Source organism: Amblyomma maculatum, chromosome 1 (genome assembly GCF_055883805.1).
Source record: "Amblyomma maculatum isolate TAMU_Amacu chromosome 1, ASM5588380v1, whole genome shotgun sequence".
Lineage (NCBI taxonomy): Eukaryota > Metazoa > Arthropoda > Arachnida > Ixodida > Ixodidae > Amblyomma > Amblyomma maculatum.
In genome coordinates, this window is record NC_139344.1 from 46,232,886 (window position 1) to 46,242,220 (window position 9,335).

Below are 9,335 nucleotides of genomic sequence, written 5' to 3' on the forward strand. Positions count from 1 at the left end.
CGAAACTGGGTGTTCTAACCTTTTGCAAGATAAAAATAACATAGAAATTGGGCGGTAGTTATAGACGGAATGAGGGTCGCCTATCTTTAGGATATGTAAAATCCGTGCAGACTTCCTGTCCTCAGGCAACGTCGCAGATCGCAGTGACACCTGGAAATAGCCACGAGGAATTGAGCTAGCACCTCTGCATATCGTCGAAGGATGCTTTGGGTATTTTGTCTGGGCCGGGTGAAGATTTAACATTTAACCTGAGAAACATGTTAACAAGGGTGTTTACATCAGGCGAATGAGTGGAAAGAGGGAAACACTGTGAAAATGATATTAAAACCTGGTGTGGTATTTGCTATGGAATAGTTAGAAGCACGCCATAGTGAACTATTTGGCCAACTGGCTTATTTTATTCTCCATAGAAATTGAAAAAACAAATTGAGGGTTGTCTTTTATGAAGTTTGGGAGAGTGGTGTTAAAACATAATGTGCTTGGCTCGAGCCATGGCTTGAGATAAAGCAAGACAAGCTGCGGTAAATGCATTGGTCGCAGAACCCTTCTTATTCAACCGCTTTGCCTTTCGCTTTAGGTGTATAATATCTCTGGTCATCCACGGTGTTGATTTACTGGTTTTCCTAACACGATTCGAAATAAAGTTCTAGAGACAAAAAATAGCATATATTTTCGAACATACCTCACAATAAGCCTACATTATCACTGTTGAATTCTTCCAACTGAGCATCGAGGAAATCTAGAATGCCGATATAATCAGCGTGTGCATAATCTTTGACCATTTTCAAGGCAGGTGATCTATCGGAATGTCTAGCAGATAACGGAAAGGAACGGCAACCATATTGGAGGTCACATAATCCATCGTCGATAGAATCTTTCCACTCAGCATGGGATTGGGGAAAGAAAGCCAGATCAAGGATATCAGAAAATAGGCTGGAAACAAACGTCGTATTTCGGACAATTTGCACAAGATCGTGATCAAGCATTAAATCAAAGGTGATATTCCCGTCTCTGAACGACTCAGAACCCGATTAAAAATTTTCCTTATCAATATACCGGGAAGACTAAAATGCATAAAAATTATTTTGTGCCTGCAAGAACCAGTCATGTGAGCCTGCAAGTTTTTCAAGAAATCCGGTGCTGAGTCTGGGGGTCAGCAAGAAGCAGATAAAATGAGCACCTTTCAAAGAATAGATATTTTAGGCACTAACGGTCAGGTTCATACGTGCGTCAAATGGCTGAACTCAACTGCTGCAAAGTTGGCGCTGAGGAATGGTTGGGCTCGGCGGTGCACCCAAAGCAAAAGGCGGAGGCGACATACAGTACAAAACGAATGATACGAGCGAGGCTGTTAGTGTACGCTCAACCACGTTGCTTTTCCCCGTGCTCGTTCTAAATGAAGCACTTGTGTGTGAGACTTTCGTGCGGACATAAAAGTTTATTTTGCCCACCGGAGCGTGCTCCGCGGTCGATCTTCCTTTCGTTTCTGTTTCTAAAAGAAAAAACAACAAAGGCCGATTACACTGCTTTGAGATCTGATTTCTCCGCGCATTTAGGGACATGGTACAGCACCTTTACTTCAGACGATGCGCCAAAGCCGGCACTAAACGTGGAATCAGCTGTTTTACCGAAGGGCACCATTTGTAAGGTTTGTTTACCTCTGACAGCGCGCCCTCGATCACGGCAACAGAAGTTAGCCTGGAGCGCGTTTAATTTAAAACTATAGCTGCTTCTTAATTTTTTTGGATGATTGTGAACTTGAAATGCGATTTCTTGAAAACCTAAATCTTTAGTTATTTATTCACACGCTACATCGGTAAAAAAAGTTAGCAAACAGCTTCTCGACGTGCGAATAAACCTCTTGCCGCGAAAATAAGCGGCCCGGGGTGGCACCCTGGCGATCATTGGTTGATTCCAATTATCGTCACGCGCTGACGTCTCGCCGAGCCGTCGTGGTGTCCAAAGTTACAAGAATCTAGTAACGTTGGTGGTGTCGGCACCTAAAGACGAAGGCAAAGGAGCACAGTGCACTCCCCTCTCCGGGAGCCAGGCCAGCTCACTCCAGCAGAGTGGGGGACACTGTCCACCGTCCGGCGCCTAAGTATGTACCATAGTGTTCAAGAATTGAAAAGCGTGCCGTCTGTCGCTGCGAGCTGGTCGTATCAGCGATGACCGTTCTGGGCGGCATCAGAGCGCTCGACGCTCTGATGCTGCCTAGAGCATCCAATCTGTGGGAATTTCTGAATTTCGCATGTGTGTACGAGGAGCGCAATGAGTGCCGAGCAGAAGGCTGGGTGAACCGCCACCGGTAGTTCTTCGGACCGCGAAGGCGCGGAACAAGCAACTGCGTCGCTTTAGCTCCCACATGCTTGACTAAATGCATTAAACCGATTCTGTGTATGCATAGAAGAACCAGCTTCGTATAAAACCGGCCGTCATCGGGCAAAATGTGTATAAGCGGCAATTAAGACACATATAGCCAATGCAAGATATATAAAGATTGCTGATTTCCTCAACGTATTGGGCACTTTATTTCTCAATCGTTAACCTCAGTTCCACTTGCGAATGTCTAACATATTTTTATGAGAATAAATATTATCGGATACGCCTTTTTTAGGCGGGCTACGCTTAAGTGCATCATCGACGCTCGCTCGCACTGAAAACACGACGGAGGATGTTTTATTCTAGGCTAGCGTACCTTGTTTGCGTCACATAAATTAAGAGAGGCATGAGCACATTGCTTGGAGATAGAAATTATGTCAGGGGCTATTGAATACTTTATTGCAATGCGGGCGAATAAATATTTTGGGCTGGTGATGCTGTCAGCGTGAAGTCCATGCCCGGATGTACCCCGATACCAAGAATTTGCTGGTGGTATGCAGCTGCGACCAAGCTACCGCCGCACCATCACTGGCCGATTCACAACGAAGGACCACTGCAGGCAGTGACACGCAGCTGGCTGATACCATGTACACGGGCTACAGAGTGGGCGAGTGGCGACCACCACAAGAGCAGTAGAGGGAGACACTCTCCTCGCACGGATGACATCAAAGATGGCGCCCACCCCCACCACAATTTCTCGCCCTCCCCCAGAAGAGGCGATCCAACGAGCCCGCCCCGAACACCACGACTCCCAAGCGCCGCAGGTCGGGCGCCCAAACATCAGCAAGCGGGCGGGTGAACGTTGCAGTCAGCGTGCGCCCTCTACATGAGCGCGAGTCCGAGACCGCCAGTGTAATGCGCGTGGTGGATGAACGGTGAAGGAGTCTTTGACCCCAAGGTCGAAGCGGGCCCTTCTACTTCCATAGGCGGCGGCCGGTCTCGAGGGAGAGAGCGCTTCTCTTCTCTTACGGCTTCTCCAATGGGGTCTGTTTCAACCGCCCGCCGCGCCTCGGTGGGGTCGCCACCGCCCCACTGCTGCTCCTCCGCTACAGCCGTTCACGCGCAAGGGAAACGCGCGCTCGCTTTTAGCTTCGCCCGCGTCAGTTGCAACTGGCAGGTCCTGACATTTCGCCCCTTATGGTTTATACAATGTCCGTCATCAACATCGAACATATATCGTGTACGAGGAATAAAATACAGTCAACAATCCGTTCACGCGCGCCCTCCTTCGTCAGTGCGGCCGTGCACGGTCGAATGAAGCTTCGGGTGCACTTCAACATTTTTACCTCTAAGTTTTGTACAAAAATAAATTTACCAGGCTATGCAATCTGCCTTTGAATGTTTTAAGCAGGTGTAACGCAAGTGCGATGCAGTGACCACAGGATGGTGAGGTCCCGAATTAGCCTAAATCTGAAGAAAGAACGCAACAGATTTGTAAGAAAGAATCCCATCAATGAATTAGCGGTGAGGGGGAGGGCAGAAGAGTTCAGGATCTCGCTACAGAATAGGTTTTCAGCTCTAACTGAGGATGGCGACCTTACCCTAGAGGCAAGGAACAATAATTTCAGAGATATCATTACTGAGTGCGCGGTAGAAGTAGGCGGTAGGATAGTTAGAGAGGATACCGGTAAGCTGTCTAAGGAGACGAAAGATTTGATTAAGAAACGCCAGAGTATGAAAGCTTCCAATCCAACAGACCAGATCGAATTGGCCGAGATATCAAAGCAAATCAATAAGCGCAAGGAGGCCGATATAAGGAAGTATAACATGGAGAAAATTGAGCATGCTGTAAAGAACGGGGGAAGCCTTAAAGCGGTAAAGAAGAAATTGGGCATAGGCAAAAACCAGATGTATGCGATAAGGGACAAGGCGGGCAACGTCATCACTAATATGGAAAAGATAGTCAAAGTAGCCGAGGAGTTCTATACAGATCTCTACAGTAGCCAAAGTAGTCAGGACCGTAATGAGATTGGCGGTAGGGAAAAACAGTCAGACGTTCCACCAGTGACGAAGGACGAGGTCAAGAAAGCACTAGAAACTATGAAAAGGGGGAAATCAGCTGGAGAGGATCAGATAACTACAGATTTGCTGAAGGACGGGGTGGATATCGTACTAGAAAACCTGGCCACCCTGTATACGCAGTGCCTGGTGTCATCGACGGTACCGGAACCATGGAAGAATGCAAACATTATCCTCATTCACAAGAAAGGGGACTCTAAGGACCTTAAAAATTACAGACCAATCAGCTTACTGTCTGTTACGTATAAGGTATTTACTAAGGTAATCGCTAATAGAATCAGGACAACCTTAGACGCAATCAAGCAAAGGATCAAGCAGGGTTTCGGAAACGGTACTCTACTATCGATCATATCCATACCATCAATCAGGTGATAGAAAAATGCTCGGAATATAACCAGCCCTTATACATAGCATTCATTGATTACGAAAAAGCATTTGACTCAGTTGAAACCTCGGCGGTGATGCAGGCATTGCGAAATCAGGGGGTAGACGAGCCATACGTGAAAGTCCTGGAAGATATATATAGCGGCTGTACAGCAACCATAGTTCTGCATAAAGAAAGTAACAAAATTCCCATAAAGAAAGGTGTTAGGCAAGGAGACACAATCTCCCCAGTACTATTCACAGCTTGTTTAGAGGAAGTATTCAGAGACTTGGAATGGGAGCAGTTAGGGATAAGGGTAGATAGAGAATACCTCAGTAATCTGCGATTTGCTGATGACATTGCCTTGCTAAGCAACTCGGGGGATGAACTGCAAATAATGATTGATGACCTAGACAGGAAAAGTAGAAAGGTAGGCTTGAAAATCAATATGCAGAAGACTAAGGTAATGTTCAGCAGCCTCGGGAAGGAACAGCAGTTTACATTAGGTAGCGAAATACTGGAAGTAGTAGGCGAATATGTCTACTTAGGACAGGTAGTAACCGCAGATCCGGACCACGAAAAGGAAATAACAAGAAGAATACGATTGGGATGGAGCTCATTTGGCAAGCACTCGCAGATTATGACTAGCAGCTTACCGGTATCGCTCAAGAGGAAAGTATACAACAGTTGCATCTTGCCTGTACTCACCTATGGGGCTGAAACGTGGAGGCTAACCAAGAGAGTTCTACTTAAGTTGAGGACAACCCAGAGGGCTATGGAACAAAAAATGGTAGGGGTAACATTATGAGATAGAAAGCGTGCAGAGTGGGTCAGAGAAATAACTCAAGTTACCGACATTCCAGTAGAAATTAAGCAGAAGAAATGGACATGGGCAGGACATGTAGTGCGAGGATAACCGATGGTCGCTGAGGGTAACAAACTGGATTCCAAGGGAAGGAAAGCGTAGCAGGGGGCGGCAGAAAGTTAGGTGGGCGGATGAGATTAAGAAGTTCGCAGGGGTCAAGTGGATGCAGCTAGCACAGAACCGGGTTAAGTGGAGAAATATGGGAGAGGCCTTCGCCCTGCAGTGGGTATAATCAGGCTGATGATGATGATGATGATGTTGTTGATGATGATGATGATGAGCGCAACCTGACGTGAGTGCATGGTGAACTGTTGGGTGCAGATTCTGTCAACCGCTACCGTTTTCGTTTAGATCAGAAGGCACCGGCAAAAATTCATGGCGCGTCTCGGATTCAGAGTAAATAACAAAAATTTACCCATCTAGTAAAAATGTCACTTGTCTAGTGGACTGGGCTGTTCTAGCTTCGTTCAAAACGTATCAGTCGGTTGAAAGACCGAAGATGCATATGTAGTCTCGCGACTACTTTTAATCAAAGAAATGGGCATAAACAGTTAAGCAGAATCGAAAAGAGCAGCAAACAATAAAAAAATTTTCCTTCAAAGTTACACATTGCACTATATATTCATCAATTCATCAAAATGCGACCTGCGTCAAGAAAATTCAGGCTCAAAATCTTCTTGCACGGCTTGTGCACATAAGGAGTTGGCATTTCGGTCTTCTCTGTCACTTTCCTGATATAATTAATTGAGAAGAATTCTGAGAAATTTTTCAAATATCAAAGAAACGGACCTAATAACATACCTGTGTCAATTCCTTTCTGGCAACTCAGTGTTGAGTTCTGAAATGCTGACTGAAACAGGATCTTAATTACTTCGAGAACATTTGTGTGTAGTAGGTGCACGGCAGCTTTTTCGAAAAAAAAAAAAAATGTTTGTCCAATAGAGCAACAAGCTCTGGTTTCGGATAATGCAGTCCACTAGAACATTGTCCTCGTAGAAGAGCGTACTACATGGGGCTGCTTCTTTCGCTAGTTTCAAGAATAACGCAAGCGTCAGACGCGAAGCTGATTAACTAAACGATATATCCAGCGACGTAAGGTGAACCGGAATATGTGACAGTGGAAAATGGGATGGTAGGAGATGCCATCACTTCCTTCCGTGCCTTAATTTTGTTCTCAGATGAAACGTCCGTCTTAACAATGTAGTCATGTATAGTCATGTGCCGCTAGCTGTTACGGCCCTCGAATCTGGCATATGTCATTCCCTTCCTCACATTAAGCTTACTTTCCCGAAGAGAGCCTCAATGGGTCGCTATATAAGGCTTGACATGAGTCTTCAGTGAGAGTGTCCTTCTTTAACGCTTTAGAAGTTTCTTGCATACTTTCGATATAGCAGGGGAACTCATTTGTAAGTCACTGCATCGAGTATTACCTTCATCATTTATTGGCCTTTTTTTACCACTTCGAGCACAAGTGGTGTCATGAATATCAACCATTTTTTGTTTTCATATTAAGCATAATATCATGTAAAAAGTTCATTAAAACAATGTTTATTTGCAAAATTAAAATAATGTTTATAATACCACACATTGCCAAGTATATGAATTGTAATAACACTTAAAACTCAACCCTACAACGTTTACTTCGACTGTTATACTAATACTTTATATCATGCAAGCATTTTGCAATTTACATTACATTTTTATGAAATTATTTTCATCTTCGGTGCTACCTGAATGGTTTCGCATCTAGCGCTGAAAGACGGTTTTGCTGTTGCAGACGAGTTGCTGTCATGTTAGGCTTGAAGAAGCTTCGATGTGATCACTGCTCATTCAGTTTTCTTTTTGTTCCCATTCGTGTACAGGCTTGGGAAAAATTCCGATTAAAATGAACAAAAGTAGCTACCATGCCGCAATGTATGCCATGCTTGTCGAACGTTTGCTGAACGACAGTGTTTTTTATATCCGTTCAAGTGTGGTACGTTGACGACATGCCGCTGCAGCATCTACCTTCTGTGCTCTTTAATTTCGGGGCTGCACTCACCACGAAACTCGCGAGCGACAACACGAAATCAGCCAAAACCCACCCGCCGCCTCTGAAGCAGACGCGGAGCGAACAGTGAGTAGGTCGCGCCCCTTGCGGTGGCGGAGAGCGTAGCTCAAGGAGAAAAGTTCCCATTGTTCCCGCAGCGATTGAGAAGGCCGTAAGAGCGCGCGCCCTCTCCCTCGAGACCGGCCGTGCATAGGCAGAGGTCGTGCGGGGGCCTTGTCAGGCCGAACAATGATCAGGCCTTCATGTTTGATAAGGTGTTTGATGAAACGAGGGACAACACATACGTCTTTATTATATTCATTTATTCATTAAATTCTACCGGCTGCCCTTCAGCGGCCAATGCAGGATTGGGTACAAGCAAAATACAATAAAAATACACTTTTGGCGTTCATATCAAATTTCAAAATGAACAATATTCATCATCAGAATAACATCAAAATAAGTTAAGCAGCACATGGTAGATCTGCCAGCAAATCTTAGCAGCAATAATTGTGATAAAGCACGAAGAAAGCACATGCACAAGCAAGCACACATTCAAAAAGGAAAAAAAAAAAAGAAGTATAATCGAATGCCACGCATCGCTTTGCGCAGTTATCGGAAGGAGCACTTTCAGTGATACTGGTGTGCGCGAATAATAAGGCAGTGATAAAGCGCGTTATCTGACATGATTTTGTAGACCAGTTAAAAATGAGCCTATTGATGGAATGTTCACAATTTCAGGTGGAAGTGCATTCCATTCTGCTATGGTTCGCGGAAAGAAGAAGCGGTGCGCTTTGATTCTAGTTAGTGGCAGAACTATTGTTATATCAGATTTCCTCTGGTTGGTCGGGTTCTGTTAAACTGTATGCAGGTATTAACATCCAGTTTTGTTCTAATGTTGATTATGATGCGGAGCATCTGCTACCGATGGATCTTACGTCCCGTTTCCAGTGTTGGAATGCCGTTTCTTTCCCTTCAGATTACTAACCAATATATGCCTCCCACAAGCTTTGTAAATGAATCTTATGGTTCTTATCCGGACACTTTCAACGGAATTAATGTTTGATTTAGTGTGTGGGTCGCAGACAAGAAGTGCTTGAGATTGAGCTAGTTGGAACATATTCTCACAAATGCTGCGCTGATTAGTTTTACACGAACAAAGGAACTGGACAAACGCTGAGGTTAAGCGCAACCTCACTTATTGCGCTTAACTTCAGCGTTTGTCCAGTTCCTTTGTTCGTGTAAAACTAATCAGCGCAGTATTTGTGAGGAGTCCCAGATAATATCGCCATATTCCAATAAACGTATTATCAGTGATGTGCATGCTAATACCTTGGTGTCAGATGTGCAATGTTGCAGGCGACATTTCAAGAGCCAGAGCTTCTTAGAAGCCACCGAAACAATATGCTTAATGTCACTACTTCAGTTTAGAGTTGAGGTAATGTGTATTCCCAGGTATGTGAACTCAGTGGCAGCTTTAAGTGGATCATGGCTTATTTTGTAACTATAGGCTAGCTTGTTCGTTTTGCGAGTTATGGTCATTTGAGTGCATTTAGAAGTATTTAGTTTCATGTACAACGTATAACACCAACTGTTAAGTTCAAGAAATCATTCAGGACGAGTTGTTCAGGAGAAGTTTGTATCCTTAGTTACACTAGCTAGGCAATCGTCGGCAA